This window comes from Danio rerio, chromosome 18 (assembly GCF_052040795.2).
Source record: "Danio rerio strain M-AB ecotype USA chromosome 18, GRCz13ab, whole genome shotgun sequence".
NCBI lineage: Eukaryota > Metazoa > Chordata > Actinopteri > Cypriniformes > Danionidae > Danio > Danio rerio.
The window spans coordinates 2,235,001-2,252,500 of NC_141038.1; the positions used below are offsets into that span (position 1 = coordinate 2,235,001).

Consider the following 17,500-nt stretch of genomic DNA (forward strand, 5'->3'; position numbering starts at 1 on the left):
ATAATAATAATTATTATTATTATTATTATTATTATTATTATTATTATTATTATTATTATTATTATTATTATTATTATTATTATCCTGAGTATAAATTAGGTTTAGAAAATTGTTTACCAAACGCCATTTTGGCTCAAGTGAAATGTGGCGTGTGTCAGTTCTGCACCCTGCATGAACCTGTTTTCATATGTCAGTGATATTTATGTGATTTCATATACGGTAAACCCTCCGCCTGAGCGCTGTAATAGACGCGGAGCTGCCTCTGAGAAAGCCAGCCTGCCTCTAAATTCTATTTGAAACCCATAAGTCTCCATTCCTCCTTTCTCAAGTGCAGACGAAGAGTCTGGCAGATCGCAGTAATTTCATTAGAGATCAGGAAACACGGCGGGCGCTCCTCTGCTGATGCTTAAAGAGAAATGCGATGAAAGCAGCAGCGAGAGCGCTTATGCATAAACAGCAATCATTGAATTAGAGGCTATATTTAGAGCGTGTGAAACAGAGATGCACATAATTAGGAGGAAAGAGTGACGCACAGAAAGTTGCAGCGTGTTTTGGGTAAGTGGCAGATTAATTTGCACCCTAAATAAAGGTGCGATGCGGATCTTCAGGTGTGAATGAAGCTCTCTGTGAGTCATTGTGATGGAGATCTGAGCTCGTGACTCATCCAGAACCGTATACTGCATCCTCAAAGTATGTTTTTTTTTTTTTGCGAAGGAAAAAATACATACAGAGCAGCATGATGGCTCAGTGGTTAGCACTGTGGCCTCAATGCAAGAAGATCCCTGGTTCAAGTCCCGGCTGTGCCATTTTGTGTTTCTGTGTGGAGTTTGCATGTTCTCCCCGTCTTGGCATGGGTTTACTTTGGGTGCTCCTGTTTCCCCCACAGTCCAATAAATAAATAAATAAATTAATAAATTAATTAATTAATTAATTAAAAAATAATTAAATAAGTAAATAAATAAACAAATAAAAAGTTTATTAATTATTGAATAAATAAATAAACAAACAAACAAATAAATAAGTAGATAAATAAATAAAAATGGTACATTAATCAGTAAATAAATAAACAAACAAATAAGTAAATAAAAAATAATAAAATATATAAAAATAAATAGGTAAATAATAAATAAATACATTAATAAATGAATAAATAAATAAACACACAAACAAAAAAATGATAAATAAATAAATAAACAAATTAGTAAATAAATAAGTAAATAAATAAATAAGCAAATAAAACAATAAAAAATAAGTAGATAAATAAATTAATTAATAAACTAAATAAGTAGACAAATAAATAAATACAAAAATAAATTAGTAAATATTTAAGTAAAGAAATAAATAAGTAAATAAATACATAAGTATATAAATAAACAAATAAATAAGTAAAAGGTAAACAAACAAACAAATGAATACAAAAATAAGGAGATAAATAAATAAACAAATTAGTAAATAAATAAGTAAATAAAAAATAAACTGAATAAGTAGATCAATAAATAAATACATAAAAAAAAATAGAAAATAAGTAAATAAATAAACAAACAAATAAGTAAATAAGTAAGTAAATAATTAAACAAAGTGCATACTTTTTAAAGTGCATACAACAGAAAAAAAATGGATGTATTAATTTATTTTATTGCAATACAATTTTCTTGCGGGGCGGCACGGTAGCTTAGTGGTTAGAATTGTGGCCTAACAGCAAAAAGGTTGCTGGTTCGAGACCCGGCTGGGCCAGTTGGCATTTGTGTGTGGAGTATGTTTTCCCCATGTTGCCATGGGCTTGCATAGTTGCACATGCGCTATAGGGAAATTGATTAACTAAGTTGGCTGTAGTGTGTGTGTGTGTGTCTGTGTGTCTGTGTGTGTGTGTGTGTGTGTGTGAGAATGAGTGTGTATGGGTGTTTCCCGGTACTGGGTTGCAGCTGGAAGGGCATCCACTGTGTAAAACATAAGCTGGATAAGTTGGCGGTTCATTCCGCTGAGGTGACCCCTGATGAATAAAGGGACTTAGCCGAAAGGAAATTAATGGACAATTTCCTTGCTCACTATGTATCCTTTTCCTGGAGATGGGTTGTGGCTGGAAGGGCATCCGCTGCATAAAAACGTGCTGGATAAGTTGGTGGTTCATTCCACTGTGGCGACCCCGGATCAGTAAAGGGACTAAGCTGAAAAATAAAATAAATGTATTAATGACTATGTATCCTGCATGTGAAGAGGTGTGTGTGTGTGTGTGTGTGTGTGTGTGTGTGTGTGTGTGTGTGTGTGTGTGTGTGTGTGTGTGTGTGTGTGCTGTTGATAAAGGGTCAGCCGGATCTGCTGCTCTCTGTGGGAATGTGGAGACTCTGGTTTCAGCGTCTCTGGTTAAACACATCCTTCACTGACGGCACACACTCAATAGAGGATCAATCAAGCACTTGTTTAGCAATTACAGCCATTATTCTCCAGGAATAAACACGTCGCCGGCTTCAGCTCGTCTGTCAGAGCTGGCAGTGATTTGACCAATGACCAGAGCAGAAATCCAGGAAAACACAACATGACATATGGCTTTATTTGCGCATTATACATTCTGATCTGCTGCAGATTCACAGCTTATGAATATTAAATTGTTTTGTGTCATTTCTTTACAATATAATACTCAAATTTTAAACTTACGATCCTAAAAAAAAAACTTTTTAAATTAATTAATATTAGAATTGAGCTATATTACACGAGTAGCAGCGCACTGTGGCTGTACTGTGTACTGGCACTGGTGGGAGGCATGCCTTAGTGTTTTAGTGGCAGGCGTGTCTTAGAATTTTAGCCAATGAAACTGTGCAGTGGGCGGAGCTACACAGCATTGTATATAGATGTTTAATATTCAACCGTGTGGAATTTTATCCAATGAGATAGCACAGTAGGTGGAGCTACACAACATTGTATATAGATGTTTAATATTTAACCATGTGGACTTTTAGCCAATGACACTGCATAGTGGGCGGAGCTACACAGCACTGGATATAGATGTTTAATATTCAACCATGTGAAATTTTAGACCAATTGGAATTCCTAGTGGGCGGAGCTACATAGCAAGATATAATTTTGGAGCAATGAGATTGCACAGTGGGTGGAGCTACACAGCAATATATGTATAGGTGTTTAATATTCAACCGTGTATTTTAGCCAATGAGATTGCATAGTGGATGGAGCTACACAACATAGAGATATTTAATATACAACCGTGTGGAATTTTAGCCAATGAGATTGCACAGTGGGCGGAGCTACACAGCACAGTGTACAGATGTTTAATGTTCAACTGTATGGAATTTTAGCCAATGAGACTGTGCAGTGGGCAGAGCTACTCAGCACTGTATGGATGTTTAATGATTAACCATGTGGATTCCTAATCAATTAAATTGCATAGTAGGTGGAGCTACACAACATTGTATATGTTTAATATTCAACCATGTGAACTTTTAGCCAATGACACTGCACAGTGGGCGGGGCTACACAGCACAGTATAGAGATGTTTATATTTCAACCATGTGGATTTTTAGCCAATGAGACTGCGCAGTGGGCGAAGCTACACAGCACAGTATATAGATGTTTAATATTCAACCATGTGGAATTTTAGCCAATGAGACTGCGCAGTGGGCGGAGCTACACAGTACAGTATATAGATGTTTAATATTTACTGAGTAGAATTTTAGTCAATGAGATTGCACAGTGGGCGGAGCTACACAGCACAGTATATAGATGTTTAATATTTAACCGTGTAGAATTTTAGTAAATGAGATTGCAAAGTGGGCGGAGCTACACAGCACTGTATTCAGATGTTTAATATTCAACCATGTGGAATTTTAGCCAATGAGATTGGAAAGTGGGTGGAGCTATATAACAATATATCATTTTAGACCAATAAGATTGCACAGTGGGTGGAGCTACACAGCACTATATATAGATGTTTAATAACCAACCATGTGGAGCAGAATTTAAGCAATTTAGACCAATGAGACTGCACTGTATTATATATATATATATATATATATATATATATATATATATATATATATATATATATATATATATACTGTTGAACTGACTTGCAATGAAAGCTGGTGGTTCAAGCACAGGCTCAAATTTAATAGCCATCTTTTGTGTTTAGCTAGAACACACTACCAGCAATGAGGAATAATATTATCTGTCTTGTTACAGAAAATTGCAGGAGTCATTTATAAAGGCTTATATAATCTCTGAGTGCATTAATATTTAATAAAAGCCGCTTCCTCTGGCCTTGTAATGAGTTTAGAGGAATAAATGAGGAATAGGTTTAAGAGTGTTTCAGGTCACGGATCCGTCTGAACAGTCAAGGAAACGTTTTCAAGGCCAACTCCATTATTCATGCTAAAAATGTGGTGCGGTGACAACATATACAGGCGCCATGCTGGAGGAATCTGTCATCTTCAGGAAAAACATGTCATTCAGTGCAGACGGATCACATCAAACCTGTGCTCACATCAGACACACACACACACACACACATGCCAGAAACAGGTTAACTGAGCAGCACTGAAGTCAATTCCCTGCGGAGGACGAATAAGGACAGAAATGAAAACTAACGCACAACATGAACCCAACTTTACCAACTCACTGTTGAAGATTTGGTAAAACACTCTCACACTTTGAAAAATAAGGGCTGTGGGTTTTTAGATATAGAGCTATCTCGGTTTTTATATATATATATATATATATATATATATATATATATATATATATATATATATATATATATATATATATATATATATATATATATATATATGTATAATTGAAGACCAATTTAGTAACTTTTTTTAGTAACTTTTGGAAATATTCAATTATTTTACAATTATTTACAAATTTTTATATAAATTCATTCATTCATTTTCTTGTTGGCTTAATCTCTTTATTAATCTGGGGTCGCCACAGCGGAATGAACCGCCAACTTATCCAGCAAGTTTTTACGCAGCGGATGCCCTCCAGCCGCAACCCATCTCTGGGAAACATCCACACACATTCATACACTACGGACAATTTAGCGTACCCAATTCACCTGTACCGCATGTCTTTGGACTGTGGGGGAAACCGGAGCACCCAGAGGAAACCCACGCGAACGCAGGGAGAACATGCAAACTCCACACAGAAACGCCAACTGAGCCGAGAATCGAACCAGCGACCCAGAGACCTTCTTGCTGTGAGGCGAATGTGCTACCCACTGCGTCGCCTTTATATAAATTAATCATGTTCATTTATTAATGTATTCGTTCATTCATTTGTTCATTTATTCATTTGTAAACATAAGAAAAGCACGACACACTTTAGAGTGCTCATCAGCCAATCAGAATGGAGTATTTGACTGTTGTAACTATGAAATAACTGAAATCATTCAATGTAGTGATATGGAGCTGTGATCCACTTAAAACCTGCCGGAACTACTTTAACTGTGTGTTTATCTAAAAACCACGGAACACTGTAAAATTCTCATCAGCCAATCAGAATGGAGCATTTGACTGTTGTATCTGTGAAATAACGGAAATCATTCAGCGCAGTGATGTGGCGCTGTAATGAGCTCAAAACCTGCAGGAACTATTTTAACTGTGTGTTTATCTAAAAAAAAGCACCTTACAATGATATCAGCCAATCAGAATCAAGTATTTGTCTGTTGTAGCTTTGAAATAACTGAAATCATTCAGCGTAGTGATGTGGAGCTGTGATGTGCTCAAAACCTGCCGGATCTACTTTTGCTGAAAGTAACGGCACACATTAAAATGTTCATCAGCCAATCAGAATGGAGTATTTGACTGTTATGTAAATGTGTAATTACTGAAATCGTTCAGCGCAGTAATATGGAGCTGTGATGTGCTCAAAACCTGCCGGAGCTACTTTAGCTGTGCATTTATCTGAAAATAACCAAACACCTTAGAGTGCTCATCAGCCAATCAGAATCAAGTATTTGTCTGTTGTAGCTTTGAAATAACTTAAATCCTGTAACGTAGTGATATGGAGCTGGAATGTGCTCAAAACCTGCCGGAGCTACTTTATCTCAAAGTAACGGCACACATTAGAATGTTGATCAGCCAATCAGAATTAAGTATTCGACCATTATGCAGCTGTAATAAGTAAAATCACTTAATGTAGTGATATGCAGCTATAATGTGCTTGACCGACCGGAACTACTTTAGCTGTGTGTTTATCTGAGAACAACCAAACACCTTAGAGTGCTCATCAGCCAATCAGAATTGAGTATTTGACTGTTGTAACTATGAAATAACTGAAATCCTTCAGCGTAGTGATATGGAGCTTTAATGCACTCAAAACCTGCCGGAACTACATTAGCTGTGTGTTTATCTGAAAATAACCAAACAGCTGTTAGAATCAAGCATTCAGCCGCCCTGTGGGATAATCACGGTTAATGGTTTGACATAAACACTGCAAAAGTGTGAGTCCTGCTGAAGCTGTACTGAGATCTGTAAATAGAGCGGACGGTGAGTTTGAGCTGGGCTTCATGAATGTCAGATATTTGTGGAAATGTCAGAGCTGCTGTGGGACGGATGACGACGGGTTAATAAGACCACACTGTCATTCAACTCCAGCGCAGATTATTTTTACCATTTGCAGAATGTCACGCTGTAATTGTGGGGTTTTTGTGCAACGTGCTGCAGTTTTTTCCTCCCACTTACAGCAACAATGTGGAGGGAGATTGTGGAGGATTTACAGCAGGAAAACAACATGATCACTGTAGATAAAAGCTCTGCTTGACCAACAACATCAGAAGCACACCAGGAATCAAATACATATAAAATAGCATGTTACGTTCATTCATTTATTCATTGTCCTTCAGCTTAGCAGGGGTCACTACAGCAGAATGAACCGTTAACTATTCCGGCATATGTTTTACACAGCAGATGCCCTTCCAGTCGTATCCCAGTTCTGGGAAACACCCATACACACTCATTCACACACTCTTACACTATGGCCAATTTAGTCAATCAATTCCCCTATACCGCATGTGTTTGAACTGTGGGGGAAACCGGAGCACCCAGGGGAAACTTGCACCAACACAGGGAGAACATGCAAACTCCACACAGAAATGCTAGCTGACCCAGCCGGGACTCGAACCCGTGACCTTTTTTCTGTGAGGCCACTGTGCTAAACACTGAGCCACTTTGCTGCTGCATGTAAATAAAATGTTACATTAAAATATAAGTTAAACGTGTTAAAACTTGACAAAAACAAGATTTAAGTATACTGAAATGACTAAAACCGACACAAAAGCTACAAAATTAAATTAAATTAAGACTAAAGTACAATTATACTAAATTAAGTTAAACTTTTATTGAAATATATATTTATATATATATATATATATATATATATATATATATATATATATATATATATATATATATATATATATATATATATATATAATACTTAAATTATAAATGTGTTGCCTTTGTAAGAACAAGTACTGAAATTACTAAAATAAACAATAAAAATCTTTAAAAAATCTTAAGTCTGAGTTGAAGTACTAAAATTGCTGAAACTCTAAGACTAAAGTAGAATAAAAATAAAATAAAATAAAATAAAATAAAATAAAATAAAATAAATTAAAATAAATTAAATTAAATTAATTTAAATTAAATTAAATTAAATTAAATTAAATTAAATTAAATTAAATTAAATTAAATTAAATTAAATTAAATTTAGTGATTTCAATCAATTTTTTTGCAAAAGCAGCAAGATTTTATTTATTTATTTATTCATTTATTTATTTATTTATTTATTTATTTGCATTTTTAAAGCTATTTAGTTATGTGCAACATTTCTATTTCCAATAAGGTTATGTTCTTCTTATATTTCATTGGTCAAGCATCTATTTCTCTCCACACTAAATTTTATTTGTATTTTTTTATAATTAAATTAAATTAAATTAAATTAAATTTAATTTAATTTAATTTAATTTAATTTAATTTAATTTAATTTAATTTAATTTAATTTAATTTAATTTAATTTAATTTAATTTAATTTAATACTTCAACTCAAACTTAGGATAGCATTTTTTTAAAGTATAAAAATATTTTCAAACATATTTTATTGTAACATTTTATATATGTATATTTATTTTTTCCTGATGCTCTTCTCCTATAACATTGGTCAAGCATCTATCTTCCACACTAATTTAATTTAATTTAATTTAATTTAATTTAATTTAATTTAATTTAATTTAATTTAATTTTATTTTATTTTATTTTATTTAAATTCAATTCAAGCAATATGAAGGGAGATTGTTTATGATTTATTAAAAATAAGATGTAAAACTAATGTAAAACTGTTAATAATAAATGCATACAACCTTGTTGCCTTTGGAAGAACATTAAACAAGATTAAAGAAGTATTGAAATTACTAAAGCCAAAAGGCTATAAAATAATAATAAAAAAAAATTTAAAGCTAAAAATAAATTAGATTAATGTAGAAGGGGATTAAATAAAAATGTATTGAAATGTAATTTGACTTGAAAAAAAGTTTAAAAAAAGAAATTAATTAATTCATAAAATGCTTAAATTAAATTAAATTAAATTAAATTAAATTAAATTAAATTAAATTAAATTAAATTAAATTAAATTAAATTAAATTAAATTAAATTTAATTTAATTTAATTTAATTTAATTTATATGAATGAAGATTGTGGAAGATTTATTAAAAATGAAATATGTAAAAGATATGTAAAGTGTAAATAAAACTGATTGTAACCTTAAACAAGATTTCAGAAGTACTGAAATTAATCCGGGTGCTCCGGTTTCCCCCACAGTCCAAACACATGAGCTATAGATCAATTAAATAAACTAAATCGGTCGGTGTATGAGTGTGTGTGAATGAGTGTGTATGGGTTTCCTAGTACTGGGTTACAGCTGAAAGGGCATCTGCTGTTTAAAACATGCTGAATAGCTGGCGATTCATTCCGCTGTGGCAACCCCTGATAATTAAGGCAATAAACGGAAGGAAAGTGGATGAATGATAACCTCATTCTGCAAGCACCAGCAGCCCAAACTCTGTGTTTTAAGAGTATTTTAATGACATGTTTGTGCTGGAAAGTGAAGAGACGCTGCTGTATGTGTGTGTGCTGACAGCTGAAGGACACTCAGATGGAGACGAGACACGCTTGTGATTGTTAAAGATGGAGAAATCATTAAACTCCATTCATTTCCGTCTGTGCACTGTCAAACATCTCTGTTAATGAACACTTTCTGTATTGTGGGTTTTTCATTCATTTCCGGTTGTGAATTGCATTATGGGATGTTGACCTCTGCTCTGTCAGCTTCTGATGTTGAAAATTCAACTCTACAGTTTAGCATTTTAGTAGTTTGAGATAATATAATGCATAAAAATTAATACTAGAAAAGTCAAGTTCATAGACAAACTTTATGGTGGCTTTAAAAAAGCCTCGTCTGAAAGTTTGAAGTAGTTTAAATGTTTAAATAACTGAAGTAGTTTTCACAAAGTTTGACAAAGTCGGCATATATAGATACGTACATGTGTGTTAGCATGTTTCTAGTATGGATTGGCATGTTTCTCGCTAGGCAGTTGATAGGGGGTTCTGGATGGCTGCTAAGGCGTTGCTAGGGTGTTTTGAGTGCTTGCTAAGGTGTTGCTAGGCGGTTGCTATGGTGTAGGCTAAGGTGTTGCTAAGCAGTTCCCAAGTTGTTCTGAGTGGTTACTAGGCGGTTGCTTGGGTGTTCTGAGTGACTGCTAGACAGTTGCTAAGGCATTGCCTAGGTGTTGCTAAGCAGTTGCTATGTTGTTCTGGGTCATTGCTAAGGTGTTGCTAGGTGGTTGCTAGGGTGTTGCTAGGTGGTTGCTAAGGTGTTCTAATAGGTTGTTGCTAAGGTTTGCTAGGTGGTTGCTTGGGTGTTCTGATTAGTTGCTAGGTGGTTGCTAAGGCATTGCTAGGCAGTTGCTAAGGTGCTGCTATGTGGTTGCTAAGGTGTTGCTAGGTGGATGCTATGGTATTTTGATTAGTTGCTAGGTGGTTGCTAAGTCATTGATAGGTGGTTGCTAAGGTGTTGCTATGTGGTTGCTAAGATGTTGCTAGGTGGTTACTAAGGTGTTGCTTGGCGTTTGCTAAGGTGTTGCTAAGGCGTTGCTAGGCAGTTGCTAAGGTGTTGCTAAGGTGTTGATAGGTGGTTGCTATGGTGTTCTGAGTGGTTGCTCGGTGGTTGTCATGGTATTCTAGATCATTGGCATGAAGTTGCTAGGGTGTTCTGAGTGGTTGCTAGGCGGATGCTAAGGCGTTGCTAAGTGGTTGCTAAGGTGTTGCTAGGTGGTTGCTGTGATATTCTAGGTCTTTGCTATAAAGTTGCTAGGTGATTGCTAGGGTGTTCTGAGTGGTTGCTAGGCAGTTGCTAAGGCATTGCTAGGTCGTTGCTAAGGTGTTGTTAGGGGTTTGCTAAGGTAATATGAGTTGTTTCAAGGCAGTAGCTAACTTAAATTAACATAGTTCTAGTTTGAATTAGCATTATGCTAGCATGTTTCTAGCATAAATTAGCATGTTGCTAGCATGTTTGCAGTATGTCGTTAGTATGTTTCTATGTATTAATGTATTGTTAGTATGGATTGGTTATCAGTATGTCCAATCTAAAGGTAGTTTTTGATAATGGAAGTGTATGGGACAGTTGCTAAGGTGCCATAAGTGGTTGCCAGGGTGTGGCTAGTAAGTTGAAAGGTCATCAGTGATTGGCAGATTGGTAGTCTGAGTTAAATGAGCCCAAACTTAAGTCTGTTTGACAGTCTGGCGGAAAGTTATGAGTTCACAAAATTTAGTCCCATGTTAAGTCAAAGGGACGTTTCCGAATTTTCCAGGTCAGTTTTGGGAAAACCGTAAGTCGGTTCAGTTGGAAAAGATAGAGCAGCTTAATTTATAACTTAACTTTGTTGGTTGTAGTATGAACAGTCTAGTAAAAGATACATTCTTAAAATAGTTTAAGAAGAAGAAGAGGAAGTTTATGTACTTTAACAGTATTTTGGCTTTCTCAAGCACCATACAATGTAGAGAAATAAGTAATATAGCAGAAAATGTACTTGCAGTTTAGTACAAAGTGTTTACAGCGTAATATAAAACACCAACCCAGACGATATCGCAATTTAACCTATTAAACATGTTCATAAAACTCACTTTCAAGGTTAAAAGTTGTCAAAAGAAAGATGAAGGCCTCATAATGCGCTTCAAAAGCAGAAATAAATAAAAACCTGACTTACTAAATACAGAAAACTGCTAATATACAGATATTTTTTACAGTGTAGCAGAGGGTCTGATGGAGATCCGACATGTTCAGAAACTCTGCCTGTGGCTTCGGTTCAGACGATATTAAGACTCATTGATTTGCAGGACAGAAGAGATTTCATTCAGGAGATCAGATTGTGCAAATGATGGAGAAAACTCCTGAGGGACGCTGAGAAACGTCTGAGGATCCTTCAGTCTTCATTAGAGTCTCTGAGCTGAGGGAGAAAGAGCAGAAATGGCTGAGCTTCAATTATCTGAACGTCTGACGCTTTCACTGCTTATTTCTGCATCCACAACTACTCTGTTTGATTCTATCCTGTCGTCTTATATTACATAGTATTATAATCTATAGTGGTTAGCACTGCTTCTCACAGTAAGAAGGTCGCTGGTTCAAGTCCCGGCAGGGTCAGTTGTCATTTCTGTGCGGAGTTTGCATGTTCTCCCTGTGTTGGCATGGGTTTCCTCCAGGTGCTCCGGTTTCCCCCACAGTCCAAACACATGCGCTATAGGTGATTGATGAACTAGCTTGGCTGTAATGTATGAGTGTGTCTGAGTGTGTATGGGTGTTTCCCAGCTGAATGCTAGTGTCTTGAAGAATATCTCGTCAAATATTATGTGCTGTCATCATGGCAAAGATAAAAGAAACCAGTTATTAGTTATTTGAAGTTAGATATTAAAACTATTATGGTTGGAAATGTGTTGAGCAAATCTTCAATTTTAGAAATTCGATGAAAATATATACAGAGAGGGCTGATAAATCAGGGGGGCTAATAATTCAGACTTCAGCTGTATGTGTGGTTGCGCAGTAATTTTGTCCTCTGACGTACACCAGAGCAGATGTCAGTCCTGATCCCGGACTCTGCCTCTCCAACACCGGCCATCTGCTCCACTACAGTCAATATTTATCCAGCCGGGACGCACAGACACCGCTTCACACCCTCACTGCCTCAATTAAGCCTCTTTTAGTCTTGCTTGATGCAGATCAACAGTCTATATACAGTAGTAAAGTTACAGCTGGAGCCACCATGAACAAAATACCATAGTAATTTATAGTAAATACAGACCTGTATAGTGTTTTTACACCGCAACAGATCAATTACTATAGTTGTTGTGTTACCATAGCAACTGTGGAATCACCACAAAAGAATAATTAATATAGTTGTTGTGTTACCATAGCAACTGTAGAATAACCACAAATGTGAAATTACTATAGTTGTTGTGTTACTATAGCAACTGTACAATCGCTACAACAGATCAATTACTGTAGTTGTTGTGTGACCATAGCAACGATAGGATCAATTACTATAGTTGTTGTGTTACCATAACAACAATAGAATCACCAAAACAGGTAAATTACTGGAGTTGTTGTGTTACCCTAGCAACTATAGAATCACCACAACAGATCATTTACTATAGTTGTTGTGTTACCATAGCAACAATGGAATCACCATAACAGATCAATTACTATAGTTGTCGCGTTACCCTAGCAACGATAGAATCACCACAACAGATCAATTACTATAGTTGTTGTGTTACCATAGCAACGATAGAATCACTATAACAGATCAATTACTGTAGTTGTTGTGTTAACCTAGCAACAATAGAATCACCACAACAGATCAATTACTACAGTTGTTGTGTTTCCATAGCAACTATAGTATCACCTCAACAGATCAATTAGTACAGTAGGTGTGTTACCATAGCAATGATAGAATCAAGACAACAGATCAAATGCTATAGTTGTTGTGTTACCATAGCAACTATAGAATCACCACAACAAAGCAATTTCTATAGTTGTTGTGTTACCGTAGCAACGATAGAATTACCATAAAAGATCAATTACTGTAGTTGTTGTGTTACCCTAGCAACGATAGAATCACCACAACAGATCAATTACTATAGTTGTTATGTTACCATAGCAACGATAGAATCCCCATAACAGATCAATTACTGTAGTTGTTGTGTTACCCTAGCAACAATAGAATCACCACAACAGATCAATTACTATAGTTGTTGCGTTACCATAGCAACGATAGAATCACCCTAACAGATCAATTACTATAGTTGTTAAGTTACCCTAGCAACAATAGAATCACCACAACAGATCAATTACTATCGTTGTTGCATTACCATAGCAACGATAGAATCACCACAACAGATCAATTACTGTAGATGTTGTGTTGCCCTAGCAACAATAGAATCAACACAACAGATCAATTACTATATTATGTGAGTTACCATAGCAATGATAGAATCACGTCAACAGATCAGTTCAATACTGGTTCAGAAGCACTATTGTATTCACTATAAATTGCTGTTGTAATGTTTCATGAAAATCTGAGCTGCTGGAAACTCTTATCAACACTTTCTAATCCTGCCGTGGCTCTTCTTTAACTCCAGATCTGCAGAGAATCTGCTGCTTGGGTTGTTGCTGAATGAGTCATGGTGTGAATCGTGAGCAGAAACACACATGCAGATCTGCAGGATTGAAGAAACACTTTTAAAGAGACAGGAGACACTTTACTGTGCTTTTCAAACTGTTTCTCTGAGATGATTCTTCCGAAGCTGAACATCTGGTCAGGCAATGTGAACCCAAAGTTATTTTAGTAAACACCTGTTGGTCAAAAAACATTTTTGTTACCTGAAATAAATCAGAAAATTTACTATAAATGAATAACTAAAGATGATTAAAAATATCAGTCACTGAAAAATAAACTGAAATAAAATATTAATTAGCAAAAATAATGATCAAAATGACTGATTAATCACATTCTGTGGTGGAAAACATATACACTCACCGGCCACAATATTAGGTACACCTTACTTGTACCGGGTTGGACCCTCATTTGCCTTCAGAACTGCCTTAATCCTTCATGGCGTAGATTCAACAAGATACTGGAAATATTCCTCAGAGATTTTGCTCCATATTGACATGATAGCATCACACAGTTGCTGCAGATTTGTCAGCTGCACATCCGTGATGCCAACCTCCTGTTCCACCACATCCCAAAGCTGCTCTATTGGATTGTGATCTGGTGACTGTGGAGGCCATTTGAGTACAGTGTCATGTTCAAGGAACCAGTCTGAGATGATTCACACCCTATGACATGGTGCGTTATCCTGCTGGAAGTAGCCATCAGAAGATGGAGACACTGTGCTCATAAAAGGATGGACATGGTCAACAACAATACTCAGGTAGGCTGTGGCGTTGATGCTCAATTGGTACTAATGAGCCCAAAGTGTGCCAAGAAAATCTCCCCCACACCATTACACCACCACCACCAGCAGCCTGAACCGCTGATACAAGGCAGGATGATCCATGCTTTCATGTTGTTGAGGCCAAATTCTGACCCGACCATCCAAATGTGTCAGCAGAAATGGAGACTCATCAGAGCAGGCAACGTTTCTCCAATCTTCTATTGTCCAGTTTTGGTGAGTCTGTGTGAATTGTAGCCTCAGTTTCCTGTTCTTAGCTGACAGGAGCGGCACCCGGTGTGGTCTTCTGCTGCTGTAGCCCATCCTCCTCAAGGTTGGACGTGTTGCGTGTTCAGAGATGCTCTTCTGCAGACCTCGGTTGCCCACAGAGCTGCCGCTCACTGAATATTTCCTCCTTGTCGGACCATTCTCTGTAAACCCTAGAGATGGTTGTGCGTGAAAATCTCAGTAGATCAGCATTTTCTGAAACACTCAGACCAGCCAATGCCATATATCATAGCATTGTGACCTTTTCTAATATAATGCTGGGTGTACTGGGTGATGTGTAACACTGCTATATGGTTGCTAGGGTGTTTTGATTTTGTTTTTTCTACAATGCAGTTGCTAAGGTGTTCTGAGTCATTTTTCAGAATGTTGCTATGCTGTTCTGATTGACTTTTAATGTATTGCTATGCAGTTGCTAAGGCTTTCTTTGTATTTTTAATGTGTAAATGTTCAGTTGCTATGGTATATTGAGCGATCAGCAATACTATGTTTTTGTTGAGTTTTTTAATGTGTTTCCATGCAGTTGCTAAGGTGTTCTGAGTGATTTATGACTATGTTATGTGGTTTATAAGGTGCTCTGTGTATTTTTAGCATGTTGATATAAGGTTGCTAAGGTCTTCAGGAGGATAATTTATGTGTTGCTATGTGTGTCCTGGGAGTTTTAATATGTTACTATACGGTTGCTAAGGTGTTCTGAGAGATGTCTAACATGTTGCTATGTGGTTGCTAAGGTGTTTTGAGTAACTTTAGAGTGTTGCTAAGCTGTGTCTAATGCGTTCTGGATGGTTACCCGCTGACCCATATGTCAAGAATGTAAAAATCCTGTATTTTTGTAAATAACTGACAGTAGGCGGATGAACTATTGTAATATTATGTACACTCTCGATGTGATGCACCCATATTGGCTTCTTTTTTTATTAAATGCACTAGAATCAATTAATTTTACCTATACTATGCATCAACACACATTTCATTTCATTACATTCGTCGGGTTTTGGAGAGTGTGTATGTGTGTGTGTGTGTGTGTGTGTGTGTGTGTGTGTGTGTGTGTGTGTGTGTGTGTGTGTGTGTGTGTGTGTGTGTGTGTGCGTGTGTGCGTGCATGTGTGTGTGTGTGTGTGCTACTGTAAATGATTTGATTTGCTTGTGTGGGTTAGTGCAGTGTTGCCTTTATCTGGGCCAGATGTCCCTGTGGAAAAGCAAAGCAGATCTGCATGTTCAAAAGGCAGGAGGGAAAAAACATCGAAAAGGCCCTTTTAGTCGTCCTCTCTGGTGTCCCTTCAAGAGGGAACATATGAAACATTAATTGAAATCTCGCAAATGTGCATTTCTAGTGTCAAAAGGTGCAGGGCAGTCTGAAAATAATATAGGATTAGAAACGTTATAAATAAATGTACTTGTTTAAGTGAAAAAAAACTGAACCTGCAAGCATCTACTACAGAAGTTTAGCGAAATGTTGGGTCACTACTTTATTTAAAGTTCTAAATCTCACTATTAACAAATCATTAACTAGGATTTAAGCTCAATAAACTACTAATTTGGGCATCATGGTGGCGCAGTGGGTAACATGATCACAAGAAGGTCACTGATTCAAGCCCCGGCTGGGCCAGTTGGCATTTCTGTGTGGAGTTTGCATGTTCTCCTGTGTCACTGTGTGTTTCCTCCTGGTGCTCTAAACTACTAATTTGCTGCTTATTAATAGTTATTAATGTAGTATGATGGTTTAGAAACAAAATCATGCAGATTATGTGCTTCATAAGTACTAATCAACCACAATATCTCATCAATAGGCAAGCAATATTAGTTAATATATATGATGTACTGTAGATGGTCATATACACTCACCGGCCACTTTAATAGGTACACCTGTCCAACTGCTTGTTAACGCAAATTTCTAATCAGCCAATCGCATGGCAGCAACTCAATGCATTTGCGCATATACACATGGTCAAGATGATCTGAACGCACAACATGTTGAACCTTTAGGCGGATGGGCTACAGCAGCAGAAGACCACACCGGGTGCCGCTCCTGTCAGCTAAGAACAGGAAACTGAGGCTACAATTCACACAGCCTCACCAAAACTGGACAATAGAAGATTGGAGAAACGTTGCCTGCTCTGATGAATCTCCAAAACCAGGCCAAATCTAATTTTAAGATAAAGTTTGACAGTAGCCATTCAATATATTGTCACTGTCTTTGGAGCACACTAGATTATAGATATCCTTAGGACAAACATGCTCATACAAAAATCTAAAAAACGTCTAATTTCACGAGGCCTTTAAATCGCATGTAATCCGATTCTCCCCAGCCCTGACTTCAGAATGCCGTTATAAATGAATCTGTCTCTTACACGACAATAGAAGAAAGCAGGGCAACCTCATTTGCATAGCAACACTCATTTCTAGATGTTGAAGAATGCGGTCCTGCAGGAGATATTAGTGTTGAGCTCTTCGAATTCTGCCCTCGTGCAAAAAAGCATGCATGAACTCCAACAAAAGACCCGCAGAAGCCTGAAAGCGGAGCATCTTCAAAGAGAAAACCCTCTCAAAGTCAGCAGAACGACAGCACAGATCACACCACATTTACACTGTACCTGCCAGAAAAATACTATGGTCAATTCTAGTGTTTTTTAAACCATATTAAAGTTATACTGTATATATTATATCATTTATAACTGGCTGTTAATGATTGCTTCAGTATACTGTACTATTAGTGAACTGATA

General features: G+C 36.5%; 1 protein-coding gene and 1 long non-coding RNA gene across 6 annotated transcripts in view; one reads left to right on the forward strand and one right to left on the reverse strand.

The window, feature by feature from the left end:
- The window catches only part of chst8 (carbohydrate (N-acetylgalactosamine 4-0) sulfotransferase 8), a 262,164-nt gene that overhangs the window by 182,437 nt on the left and 62,227 nt on the right, over nt 1-17,500 (forward strand). The window lies entirely within an intron of this gene.
- Nucleotides 11,814-14,542, reverse strand: LOC147839622 (uncharacterized). 2 transcript variants are annotated; one of them, XR_015514663.1, is made up of 3 exons: nt 13,394-14,542; nt 13,158-13,340; nt 11,814-12,780 (listed from the first exon to the last, which is right to left on the reverse strand). It is a non-coding gene; the product is annotated as an uncharacterized LOC147839622 (long non-coding RNA). The 2 variants fall into 2 exon arrangements; XR_015514664.1 differs by having other exon boundaries at nt 12,383-12,961; nt 13,124-13,340.